A 14,143-nucleotide genomic window follows, 5' to 3' on the forward strand; every position below is an offset into this window, starting at 1 on the left:
GGGGCTGCCCCAGTCCAGCTTCCAGTCTGTCCATGCACCTTGTTTGGAGTGACCCAGTGAAGGAGAGGCTGGGCCACCCAAGGGTTTGTGTTTGTTTTCCCCACTGAGGAATGGCCCACAGGTGCCCATCCCTGAGGCTGTTCTTCGGTAAACAGGATGACCAGTCACTTGATCACATGCTGTGAATCCCCATGGCCCCTTCCTCACCAAAGGCTCACTATGTTACTAGGAAGTATATATAACCTTCCTACCAATCACTTTAGAGGAGCTGAGCCCACAGAGACCCAGAGTGGGCCCTCGAGAAGGGGCTGATGGGTTACAATCCCAGCCACAAAAGACCCTGAGAGGACCCTGAGCTCATCACACATGGAGGCCCTTTCCCTGCATGGGGCTCCACATGAGCCCAGGCGAGTCCCCCTCCTCCAGCAAGAGAGGAGGGCCTGGCTCTGACTTAGTACAGGAGGCTGGCACGCAGGGTCAGATTTAGCCCCTCTCCCGAAACCTCCCTGTCCCATCCTGCTGCCCTCCTCACCCCCTCACTTAACTGTAGAATTAACACCAGCCCCGACTGGGAGGGCGGATTTATGGCTAGCCTGCCTCCCTCCATTTAACCCGAGGCCGGCCCGGGCTTCAGACACTAAATTAGATTTTTGACAATTAGAGAGACTAATGGGCACATAGCCATCCCCAGAGCCAGATATCCAGCAAGACCGTCTTTTAATATCCACCACTGCCCAGCCGGCTTCTCCTGGCCGCCCTCCTATCTTCCCAGAGGGGCGTTTCTCTCCCATGCCCTGTACCTCTCCGCTGGGGCTCTGCATGCACTTCTGAGGTTCCTCTGGTTCCTTCTCTCTCAGTTGTCTTATGTCCACCTCCCTGCCCCATGCCCAGTGCCAGCTCTGTTCTAGGGCTCTGCCCCTCCTCACCCTCAGGACACCTCTCCCATCTCCACCTTCCCCAGGGCCCGTCCCTCTAGTCCTCTCCATCCGCTGCCCGCGGACTGCAAGCCCCGTGAGGGCAGGGGTCTGTGCCCTGTCTGTACCCTCCATGCTCAGCCACCAGCGCGTTCTCAGTAAACATTTTCCGGAGCCCGCCTCCCATCCTCTTCCCCCAGGGCCCCTGGACTTGCAAGACCGCCCATCTGCCCTCCTGGCCCCAGGCCCAACCCTGGCCCTGGCCTGGCTCCGCTCCAGCGTGGGCTGGATCCCCCTTCCCTGCCTCCCCTCAGCTCTGGCCAGTCTTGGGCTGGGCGGGTAATGAGATTGCAGTAAGTGGTGTTGGCGGGGGAAGCTGCTCACATTCACTCAGGCAGACTCATAGCTCTGTCAGGCTGATTGGTCCTGAGTGGAGGCGCAAACGGCCCCCCACGGACACGCTGAGATTGGTTATAAAATTACAAGCATTTGTTCTGCTGTCAGTGGCCTTCCCTCCCTCCCCTCTGCCTGCCTGCCTGGGCTCCCCACCCTCCCCGCCCCCAGCTCTCTCTCCCCTGGGGTCAGCCCACGCACCCTGAGGGACCCTGGCCAGGGGCCACCACAGCAGACGGAGCCAGGAGGCTAGGGCCATCGAGCTCCCATCCAAGCAGGCCTTCATGCCTTGGTCCTAGGATAGTCACAGCTCAGGCTGGCCTCAGAGTGACCTGACCCTTTTCTCAGTGTTTCCCATTCCCTGAGGGTAAGTGAAGGTGGGGGCCCAGGACACATAGTTCTTGGAATCCAGATGCCTGCTCAGATCCCAAACGGAGGAAGATGTCCTGAGCTCAGGCCTCCCGGACGGCCAGTGCCCACAGCTTCTGAGGTGGGTCTGTGAAGTGGCCCTGGACAGGGGTAAGGAGTATGGAGGGGTTAGTTGGAGGCCTTTCTTCCTGAAGGGAGGAGTAGCAGCTCCTCAGGTCTCTGGGAGGTCACTGGGAGGAGTCCCCCTCTCTTCTCTTCCTGTGGCCAATCCCCTGCCCACTACCCTGACCCCAGATAAGGATAAATCAGGCCTCAGGATAGTACCCCCACCCCAGTCCCTGAACCTGGGCCAGACCCAAAAGCCAGTATGGACCACCAGATCCCCCACTGGAGTTACCCTGTACAAGCTGAGTCTCCTTGGCTTGCCCTCTGCATTCACCCTCAAAGGCCAAGGGTCAGTGGCCATGGGTCCTTCTGGCCTTTGCAGGGCCCCAGTTCCCCCTAAGCTGGTATGCCCTGAAATGCAATTTTGTGCTCTGGTGATACTCTCACAGAGATACCCACTCTTCACTGGCCCTGCTCCCCGGCCTGCTGCAAACCAGCCCAGTCCCCCTCATGCTGCCTCTTGGCCTCCTTCCACCCTCAGTCCTCCAGCAAGACCCCAGGCCCTGGCTCTTGCCTGGCCCTTCAGCCCCAGCCTCAGTCTCTGCCTGTCTGTCCAGAGGCACCAGGACATCCTGTACCCGGCTGGGGACCGCTGCTGAGAGGACGGTTCCCCAGCTTGGAGTAGAGAGCTTTGGGGGGCAGCATGTCCTGGTTGTGGGCTACAAGGTGCTTTCCTGCCATCCATCATTCATTCTCAGCCTGGAATGTATTTGCTGTAATTACATCTTTAATTAGGGTGGTGACGGCTCATTGTTCACCAACAATGATGGATCAGATCCTCCTGCTTGCCATCCTCCCTCTGTCCAGCACCCTCCAGGTCAGCTCTCCCCCAACTCTGGGACTGGGAAGAATATGAGAACCTGCCGTTATCTCACTGAGGCCCAGAGCAGCCATGAGCTCCGCCCCAGTAGTGATTACGTGCTTTTAGACCCCTGGGGACTCCCAAAGGACTGGTTGGAGAGACCCTGATTCCTCCACCCAGGGCTCCCTACAAAAAGGCAAGGCCACCAGATATCTCCTTGGTCCAAACTGGCCACGTTGGGGATGGGGTGGTGCTATGTTGCCCATCACCACCCCCAGGCCGGGCCCTGGGCCACACATTCTTCATTCACAGGGCTGACAAGCGCAACTCTAAGCTGTGGGGTATATGGGTGGGCAGTCCTATCTCCAGGCTCTCCTGTGCCTTAACCAGGGTCTCCAACCAAGGCCTCCACTGCCATGAGCTTACACTAACTCAGGCGATATAGGTCCAGGCCCAAGTCTGCACGTGGTGGGTGCTCATTGACTACGGGAATGAACATCGGTCAGCAGAGATGTGTTCTGGGAGGGCAGGGCTTAGAGTGCCTCATTATATGCCATGGGGTGGTTGGAGCCCAGGCTTTGCAGAGGGGCCAGGATGGGCAGTGGACCCTTGAGGAGGCCTCCTGAGGAATAAAAACCCTAATCTGGGTTAAAATTCCAGCCTGGCATTTACTGGCTATATGATGTTGGGTGAGTTCCCTAACCTATGTCTCAGTCTACTCATTTATAAAATGGAGATGAAAGCAGTGCCCTGTTTCATAAGATGACTGCAGATTCACTCCGCCGCTGCACATGCAGTGGCGTCCAGGCTAAGGTGGGGGCAGCTGCAGGGAAAGGTGGCAGCTGAGCCTCTGCAGAGAACCTGCCTCTACTATGGCTGGCTCATGGCACCGGGAGCTAGGAGGTGGACTCCATCTCAGTTTGAGGAAGGCCTTGCCCACTGCAGGCACTGTTGGGCACAGTGCGGGGGGCAGCAGGGCTGTGATCAGGCTGGTGTAAGGTAAGGGGCACAGCAGTTGCACAGGACATGCTTGCTGATGGGAACTGGCTGACCACCTTTCACGACTACAGGGGTTCTTCCCCAGTGTGGTCAGAACCTAGTCCGAGTAGGAGCCCTGGTGGGAGAGGCCACCGTGCCCTGTCCTCATGTGGCGGGGCGGGGGGGGTTGCTGGGAGGGAGAGCCTGTGGGCCCAGCAGGGGAGCCTAGCCTACCATATCTTTAAGGGTACTGAGCCTCAGGAAGGGAGGAGGGGGAAGGAAGACAAGTGGAGACCACCATCTGCCCCTTCTACCTTCCAGCTCTAAAATTCCATGACTTCCCTCCCTCCATGGGGCCTTGTCATCTTCCCTACTCCCAGGGGTGGCTCCCTGCGCAGTCCCTCTTCCCCAGTGATCCTCTCCACCCTGTAGGGACCACCCTCCTCCCCAGGGTAACTCCAGGGCCCAGGCTAGAAAGATGAGCCATACGTAGCGGTAAGTATGCGCAACATTACATATGTATATTGGAGAGTAAATAACCCCAAAAAGCGCCTTGTAAATAGACTCCGAGTTTATCCTTTATTAATGAGGCACCGAGTGCCCTGCTGTTTTAGAGCAGCGAGACTTTCATAATATCAAAACCTAAATTACACTTGTGTCTCTCATCCCAGGGACGAGCATCTTTAGGCTCTGTTTGCAGAGTGAGGAAGCAGGGATCCCTCCCTGTGGGCCTGGGATTTGTGGGCACCTTTCTCCTGGCTGGAGGGGGTGGGGAAGGATGTGCCACACCCAAGTCCCCAGAGAGCTCTGTGTCTAAGGCTTCAGGTTCTGGTGGGTGAGGGCTGCTTGGGATGCTGGCCTTCATTCTGTGGACAGCTTACAAGATCAAGGGGTGGCCCCTGGCTCTGGGGTTTGGAGGCATCGGATGGGACAGTGGACACTTCCCTGCACCCTCTGTGACCAAGTTACTCCCTGTCTCTCAGCTTCAGTTAACACATGTGTAAAATGGGGATTGTCTCTTCGTTGTAGGATGGTTGTGAGGAGTCAGAAGTGGGGGGGGGGGGTCACTGCACACTAGGTGCTTGGTAGAAGTGCTGATGGTGATCGTGCAGACAGCAGTTAGCTCCCCTCTTTGGAAGTGGACACTACTGTCTTCATTTGCTGGATCAGACCATGTGTGGGGCCACAGAGCTCCAGCCTCACCCTGACACCAAGGTCCTGTGCTTAGAGGGCATTACCAGGGCCTTGACCTGCCCCCCAGCATGATCAAGATGTGACCTGCCAGTGGCCCCCACTCAACCCTGAGCTCAGGCAGGGCCAGGAGCCTGCACCCTCTTGGCCCCCATGATTGTCCAGGTCAAAGGCCCCTCTCAGGCCCCTTGGGGATTGTGCTCACCAGACCCCAGGCCTGGGCCAAGCCAGGCTAGGTCGGCAGGTGGACAGACTGGCGCCGTGGGCAGGATTTACAGCCTGGCCAGCCAGGCTCCTGGTGCTCCGGTGGGCGTCATGTCGAATCTGTCCCATTATATGGACAGTTGAGTTTAATAGTCATTGTGTGCTTGCTCAGAGCCCAGCAAACATCGCGGGGCGACACCCCCTCCATGCGAGCAGCCTGCTCCCCAGCCACACGGCCCATCCGTACAGTAAATTAAAAATATGAATCACTTCTCCCCACTGCCTCCCCAAACGCTCATCTTGTCAGCCTCTATGTTGCCTTCATTTGTATTACCTTAATTTAATGTTAATTATGGTCTTCATTTACAAGGAACAAGCAAGCCCTGCTCTGCCAGGGGAACTTGCCCCTACCCCCTCCCCCTCAGCCCAGGAGGGAGAAGCCGGGGAAGAAGGGGAATTTGGGGGGCTACAAAGGAGTGAGGAAAGGAGTTGGGGGTGGGCAAGAGATGAGATCTGGGCCATTAGTGGCTGGTGGCCACTCAGGGAGGACCAGGGAAACTCCCCACCTCCACACACCCTATCTTCAATCATTTATTCATTCAGCAGTTAACTTATTGAGCACCTAATACGTGCCAGACAGCAAGGGACCAGAATGACTGGGAAAGGAGACATCTCCCTCCCTGATGAGGGCTAGTGGAGTCCCCAACACCATCCTGAAGGGAATATGCCAGAAGGCAGCACCAGGAACACATCTTCCAGGCCCCAGTTGGGCTGGTACCTGAGTCAGTCCAGAAAGCTAGGATATGGGCAAGAGATCTCTCCCTTCCGAGCTCCCCCTCTTGGCTACCAGTGTCATGCCTACCCCAAACTGCTTAGTACCTGGTCCAGACAGGAAGTTCTTTCTGGAGTCTTTCCTGAGTCTCTCGCAGCACATCAGCCTAGGCTCAGAGCCTGAGTATGGCCAGGAGCGGAAGGGTGACTCCCAAGCTACACTGCCTCTGGAGGGTTGGGAGGAAGACATCACGGGGACCGCCACCATCACCCCACCACCCACCATCCCACCACCCAGCCCTGCAGACTTGCCCAAAGTCCTTGCGTCTGAGAGGCCATGTGGCTGTCCCTGCACTGTCACACTCTGCCGATAGAACACACAAGCCTGTAGAGCCTGCAAGCGGCTCAGTAAATGTTGGTGGCTGATGTCACACGTGTGCACACAGGGAGCTGGCAGAGGGCCACCTGCACTCAAGCTGCCATTAACCACGAACCAGCCCCTCCCCCAGCACACGTCTCCTCGACTGGGGAAGAGGATCTCCAGCTGGGAATAGCTACTTGACAGATGAGGCTGTTCTGAGTGTGTGTCTGCATGTGCATCCGTCTCCGGGGAGCTTTGATCCACACATAGGGGCTTGCGCCCCTCCAGGTTCCGTGTGCCCCCTCGGGTTCTGTGTGCCTATTTGTATGTGCAAGAGCTTGTGTCCACCAGGCCCACGCGCATGTGTGTGCGCGCCTGTGCTCATGCACACGACACTCCCCCCCCCACCCCCCGCCCCGGCTGTCAGCGGCGCTGATGACATTGGCGCAGAGGAAAGTGATGACAAATGCCCGTTATCAGCGAACGAGGCCGATGACAAATGGGCGGGCGCCCGAGCAGCCCCATTACGCTGTAATAACAGAAGATGGATGGCCTAGCGCCCCCCACCACCACCCCTACCCCCTGCGCCGGTAACGGGAGCCGATCCGGCTCCGCCCGCCCTGGAGGGAGCCGAGCTGCCCACCCGGCCCGCCAATCACGGCCGGGCCCAGACGCCCAGGCCCAGGAGCCAGGAGCCCACGCGGCCGCCCGCGGCGGAGGAACAAAGCGGTGAGCTCAGCGGGAGCTCTGGTCGCACTGGGCGGCAGGCCTGCCTGCGGCCAGGACACGCAGCTGTGCACACACATGGCCGGTACACACACCAGCCGCCTGTGTCCTTGCACGGTGCACCTGCAGCTCCTGTCCAGGCACAACCCCCCACCTCTCGGGCCCACGCACATGTGTTTTTGTGCCATGCATGGACATACATCTGCCACCCAGATCTAGGTACACACCCACCAACATAAATCCATTCACACAGAGCTTGCATACCCATGCACCTGTGATTAGTACACATCGCTACAGAAACAGCCCTTATGTCTGTGCACATGTGTGCTCCCAACATTCCTGTACATGTGTGGATATGGAAGTATGTGTACACATAAGAAGAAATGCTTGTTTGTGGACACAGCCCTACATACCTCTGCACACACGATTCAGGGCTTCCAAACACACCCGCCCCCCCCACACACACATATACCCACAGCTGTGTCAACAAATATTTACTGAGCCCCTATGTGTCAGCCAGGTACTGTGGAATTACAGTTATAAATATGACACCATCCCTGTCTTCCAGAATTTTAAGTATACTAGAAGGAGCAGACAAATGGCTATGAGTGAAGGCAGAAGATAATTTGTGCTTTGACCCAAGTACCTAGTTGTAATGTGAGATTTCCAACAGAAAAATCAGAAAAGTCTTCCTGGAGGAGGTGGCTAAAGGAAGAATAAATTCTCAAAAGGAACTGAATTCTGTTTAAAAAAAGGGGGGGGGGTATGAAATTGGGAACCTATAAGAGGGAGTGTTTGGGGCCAAGGAGTCTAAGGGGTCAAGAGTCCAGGTAAAGGGCAGGGGGTGAGATTAGGGCCAGGATGCTGGAGCTGGGAAGAGTCTATTCACTACCACACATCAGAGATCTATTCTATGTACTCCCTTTGCTAGAATATAAGCTCCCCAGGGCATGGCACATGGTTGCCACTCAAGACCCGTTTATCGAAGGAATAAGCGATAGTGTGAATGAATGAGCACACAAGTCCACACATGTACACACTCTGGGCATCCAGTCCCCCAACTTAAGGGGTACATGCAAGCCAAATATGTTCTCCTATCCTATTGCCACTGCCCTATACTTTCTCCAGGGTTGCTCTGTTACCCTGTCTACTCTAGCAGAAGAACGCCCTTGCCTCAGTGGTCCCCACATTGGGTGTCTCCTTTGCTGACAAAGCAGGACAGGAGTTCAGGATGAGCTGATTGGGGAGGAGCCCAGAACCCTGGGGTGACAGGGTAAGAAGAGGATATGATTTGGACCCAGGGGAGCTGAATTCAAGTCTCAGCTCCTCTCTCTGCTGACTATGCCTCTGAGCTTCAACTTTTTCATCCACAAAATGAGACTATAAGGTGGAAAAGCACTTATCCAGGCACCTGGATGCCCACAGAGGTTTTTAGGGAAGATCTAATCTAGAGGTCAGGTATTGAGAAAGTTGCTTCTTTCCTCTCAACTCTGGGGTTCCTGGGGTGTCAAAAATAGACTGGGGACTCAGAGGGTGACCCAGTGACCTCAAAGAGGGGGAAGGGAGTCGCCAGACTGGGAGGAAAAGGCTTTGGTCCACTATCAGTAGGAACCAGATGACCTAGGAGTTGAGACTCAGGCCCCTCTCTGCCTCCCCAGACTACGGGCAAGCAGGGACATGGGTCAAATATTAGGTGCCCCCAGACTAAAGTAAATACTCTGACTTTGGGTAACTTGGAGTGAGGGGAGACAGAGGACACCTCCAAAGATATTGGCCAGGGGAGGGACCTAGGTGGAAGGGATGAGGGGGCACCAAGGTTCCTCCCTATTTCTCTCCCAGGGTGCCCTGCCTTCTGCCAGACAGGAACTGACCTGCTAACTTTGGCTCCCCAACACGTAACTTTCTCCTGTCTACAGAATGCGAGGAGTGGGAAGGGTTTCCAGGACCGAGGCACCTTTCTCCCTCACTGTCATGGGACCCACTTGGGGTCTCTGCAGTTCCTCCTCCTCCTCTCCTATTTTAGCTGTGTTAACCATCACCTTTCAGACACATCAAGAGGCCTTCAGGGAAAAACCCCCAGCAAGGAGACTGCAGTGAAAGGCACCAGGATTAGAAAGAAAATGCCGGCTAATGGGCTTTGTCCCTCCTCCCTTACCAGTTCACTTTTTCTGTAGCGTTATTGACCCGTCATTAGTTATCCATCCAAGGTCGCTGGGCCTGGCCCAGCTATAAATCTTGGCGGCTGGAGCGGGGCTCCAGGCAGAGTGATGGTTCCTGGGATGCAGGGGAGAGCTCAGCCCCCAGCACCGCCTGGAGAGTCACAGATTGCCTAAGCCCTGGGAGGGCTTCCGCTGAGGGGCTAGGCCCCTCTTCCTACCCACCCTCGCCACTACCACCCTCCCACTCCACCTTCCCTTCCATTTGCTTCTCCAGCGCCACCTCTTCCTTCATAACTCACTCTTTTCTCCTCTCCCCATCTTTCTCTTGTTTTCCCCCAAGCTTAGAGTACAAGGTTGGGGAGGGAAGGGGGGATGGGAGGGAGCGGGGAGGTACTGGTCTAACTGGTACTCTCTTACTGAGTCATCTCACCCCACCTGATCTCCCAGTTTAGAGCTTCCAGGAGAAAGGCCAGAACTCACCCAGGGGGAACCTAAGGCACAGAATCCGGACCAGAGGTGAGTCTGGGGAAAGGGTCCCACCCTAATCAGCATCTAGGTCACCAGTCCAGGACCTTGCTAGGTGATGGGGAGGGTCTACCCACCCAAGGAGGGGCGTTAGGCCACATCCCCAGTGGCTGCCTCCGGAGAAGGAGCGAGGGGCTGCGTAACGGCAGCGCATTCTGGACCCTTCCAGCCCTATCCTCCTCCTCCCCCAGCTTTCCCGACCCCGGAGAAGCTCCGCTGGGCGGTTCCTCCCAGTACCTGGAGCCCTCTCTGCCACACCCCCAGCCCGGCCTTCGCACACTGCGGGCCTTCTTCGCGGGTCCTCTTCGTTGGTCCTCGCGTGCCCTCTGCTGGTGCATTTCGGGAAGCGCGCCCTTCGGCCTCAAATCTCTATCCCGTCCGGGCCCTGTACACCTGGCTGCGGCCACCCAGCCCACCCTAAGGCCCGCCAGCAGGATACCCATTTGCGACGACGCCCCTGTCCTTGAAGATGACCCCTGGAGCATTCCTCCGTCTCGCCATCACCCTGCGTCAGAACAGCCGCTCCCATCCCAGATCCCAGAGAAGCCTGACTTTCTGTTCCTGTGGGGTGGAGGGAATGAGGTCCCGAAAAATAGAGCTTGAAGCATGGAGAAGAGAGCTTTCCTCTTGCCTCTTGCCAGTCTCCGGGGGGGCGGTGGGGGGCATCTGTGGTCTGAGTCTGTACTTCACAGTAGGGACTGTGAAGCCACATGGTTGGATACTACAGACTGGGCAGCAAGTAGGACTTCTCTAGGGCGTTTCCTGAGCCCGGCTCCTTCACTTGGTCCTGCAGCTTCCATAGGCACTTGGGTGGGGGAGGGTCATGGAGGCCCTTAAGTGTGTGGGGGGGGAACCTTGGCTCTCAGAATCTCTGAGGTGGGGACTGCAGTCCTTGGCCCCTGAGGTGAGAAGCTGGAGCTGCCCAGAGTTCCAGGACGGTTCTCTGTCAGGGACAAGAAGGGCATGGCCTCTAGAGTCCTCTCTCCTGGGGTCAGACACTGAGGGTCCTGGGCTCTTTCCCCATGAGGCTGCTTAGGGGGAAGAGCGACAGGCCAGGGGGTGATTCCTTTCCAGTGGGCATGTGGCCTTGCAGGTAGGTAGAGTGGCCTAACTAGAGCCCCCTGTCAAAGTGCTCCCATGCATCACTGAGTCCAAGGTCACAGTGAAGAGAGAAGATTTGTCAGGGCAACTCTGGAGCTGGGGGGAGGTAGGGTCTCAGGCCAGGCTGGGCACCCATCAGTCCCTGTGTGGAGCCCATGTGAGATGAAATCAGGCATGTGTGGGGCTGACCGAGAGGGGTCGGGGTATGCAGGGACATAAGTGGGGGCCATCTGTCAGGCATGTACAGGGATATGTATGAGCTCCAGAGCCAGGACCCCTGCTTCCATCGGGGTTGGAGCTTAGAGTCTGTGTCCCCACGCCACTAATTCCCTAAGGGAGGTTAGAGGTCAGGGACTCCCATCTCAGGGCAAGTGGGCGTTTGCTGATTCAAAACCCCACGTTTCAGGGCCAGGGACTCTGTCCTTAGGAACCCTCCACAGACTAACAACTTAGGCCTCTTTGTTTTAGATACATGGGAGAAGGAGAGAGGGAGAGGCTAGAAACAAAACCCAATGAGATCTGGCTATTGAGGAGCCAGGGAAACCAACTGGGCTTTCTGGGTCACAGAGACCAAAGCTGAAACCCAGCTCTGTTTCTTCACGTGCTGTGTGACTTAGCTCAAGTGAATGCACCTCTCTGGACCTCACTTTCCTCATCTGTAAAATGAGGGTAATGCCACAACCCGTGGGGCTGTTGGGAAGGTTGCAGGATATAATCCAAATGCAGGCCTAGGTTAGAGGTGGACTGGCCAGGCTTAATCAGTAAACACTGCTAAAATCTTGCTGAAATAAACCAGAAATATGGTACACCTAACCTAGGTCTCCTCACTGAAGACTTGCCGAGCTTGGAAAATAGCAACTGGTCTCCAACCTACAGAGGAGCTAGTGCCTTCCAGTAGGAATCAAAAATATCTTCTTCTAGGACCCATCCAGTCTCCATGTATAAATATATTTTAAAACTCTGGTTTGGAAATAGGGAGGGGATCTCTGGCTTGCAAGTATACTGAATTATTCAGTCCGCCTCTACCTATATCCTAGAAGGCTCTGCCTGACCCCATTCCATAGAACTTCCTCCTGTCAAGGAACCTTTCCTGTGCGAGGTGAATCCCTGCTCCTCGTAACTCAGGGGTCCAAGCTTCACCTGGCAGAAGTTACAGATTTCAGTGCTTGTAAGAGTTGGGTCCCAGGTAAAACAATAGGGAGCACTGAGGACTTTGGCAGCTGGGGAGCAGCTCCAGTCAATTGTTGGCCTGGTGGGAATATGGGGGAAGGGAAATGGCATGAGGATAGAGCCCCAGACTTCTTCATCTCCCTCCTTGCCATCATAGAAGCCTAAGACACCCTTCCCTTAAGTCTCTGTATTAGTTTTCTATTGCTGCGTAACGAATCATCACAAATTTAGCCCCTAAAACCAAAATCCATTAATTCTGTCAGTTCTTTAGGCTGGAAGTGCGGGAGGTCTCAGCTGGGTTCTCTGCTTACAGTCCCACAAGGCTGAAATCGAGGTGTTGGCTGGGCCGAGTTCTCACCTGGAAGCTGTGGGAAAGGTCAGTTTCTTTGCTCTTTCTCACTGTTGGCAGAATTCGGTTCCTTGTGGTTGTAGGACTAAGGTCCCCATTTCCTTGCTGGCTGTTAGCTGGAGGCCACTCCCAGCTGCCCCCGGACTCTCCCTGGTCCTCGAACGCAGCCTCCTCCGTCTTCGGAGCCAACAAACGTGTATTGAGTCCTCCCCATGCTTCAAATCTCACTGTCCCTTTGCTACTAGCCAGAGAAAACTCTGCTTTTAAAGGGCTCATGGGGTTAGACTCGGCCCACCCAGATCATCTCCCTTTTGTCCTACAAGGTGACATAACCACGGGAATAATACCTCATCATAACTGAAGACTCCGGCCACACTCAAGACAGAGGGGATAAAGGTCCCTGAGGGTCTTCCTTCGAATCCTGCCCATCCCAGTCTTGGGGGGTGTGAAATCATCCCTCTCTCCTAGTCCCACCCCCTGACTTCTGTGAGACCCTAGCTCGGCCAGTCACCTCCCACCTCTCAGAGATCAGTTTCCTCATCTGTACAATAGGGCAAAGATACAGTCTAAATCCCTCCCAGTTTCACATACTCCTTGTGAGTCAAGAAGATGGAGAATTCTGCCCCTTTGGATGGTGGGGCCCCACTGAGAAGAACAGCCCTCAGTATCCACCCAGCAACCTTGCTGCGGGCCTTGGGAAAGGGCCTCACCAAGGAAGAGCAGTAGTTGGGGCAATCACGTGGCCTAGCCAGGGTACGCAGTGTCAGAAGGTCAGCCACCCAGCTGGCCTAGGCTGCAGAGGCGCCACTTCTGCTGGCCAGAGCCCATGGCACCTGCGAGGCCCCATAGAGGAGGCCGGGTCCCCATTGGAGTCTGTCCAGGGGAAGGTGGCCTGCGCCTCGTCAGCAGGACTGTGGGGCAAAGACCAGGTCAGGTGGGGGCAGCCAACCCTCTTCCCCCTGCCTTCTCAGCTGGAACTAGCCTCCAAATTCCATCTCCCGAATCCATCCTGTCTGCCCCTAGTCTGGGCCTCTGGGTCTCCAAAAGGGCCTTTGAAGACTTTTCCGGCCCCTCCCGCCTCACCCTCCCTGGGCAGGGGTACTTGAGCCTCACACCCTAGACACTCTGGGCTGTTTCTGCCCAAGAACCAGCAGGGGGCCTCGGGGCCCCTCATCTGGGAGCCCCAGTCAGTCATATCTCACACACACCACACACACACACACACACACACACACACACACACACACACCCCATAACAGAGCTGCCTCTTCCCCCTGGCTCCCCTCCAGTCCTCCCCAGGCTCCACTTTCTTTTCTTCTCACAAGCTCCCCTTCAGGGCTCCCGCCAAGGCCTGGCCAAGGGGCTGGAAGGAGACCCTCCCCAACTCCAGCCAAGCGCGGGAGCTGGGTAAGAGGCGGGGAAATGAATATTAATTTATCATGATTAGGCAAATCCGGCAGGGAGAGCCGATTCTGGAGGAGGCTAAAAAGATGAATTTCAGCAATAAAATTAAATAAGGACGGACGGGCAGCCCCTCCTCCCTCCCGCTTTGCTGATCTCTCTCTTTCTTACAATTTATGAGGCCAATTATGAAGATGAGGTTGGAAGTTCCTGGAACTTCACTAAATGCAAACGGCGGTCCCTGCTGTTCCCATCAAATTAATTAACCGCGCGCTATTGATGGCCGCTCAAGGCTGACGCATGCGGCCCGCCCTGCGGCCGCCTCCCCGGACACAAGGACCCGGGGTCCAGAGCCAGCCAGGGCCCCACCACCTTCTGCAGTCCCTGCCCAGCGCTGCCCAGGGACCGCCCTTCCAGCCCCCAGGCCCTGCCCGAGCTCTTGACAACATAGGGGCATGCCCGTGGAGGTCTGGACCAAGTGCGCACACGGACTTGTATGTGGGGCTGCCCACATATACAGATACAAATTCCTGAACACGCAGCAAACAGACATGCGGCCTGGAA

This window comes from Lutra lutra, chromosome 14 (assembly GCF_902655055.1).
Source record: "Lutra lutra chromosome 14, mLutLut1.2, whole genome shotgun sequence".
In the NCBI taxonomy this organism is placed as follows: Eukaryota; Metazoa; Chordata; class Mammalia; order Carnivora; family Mustelidae; genus Lutra; species Lutra lutra.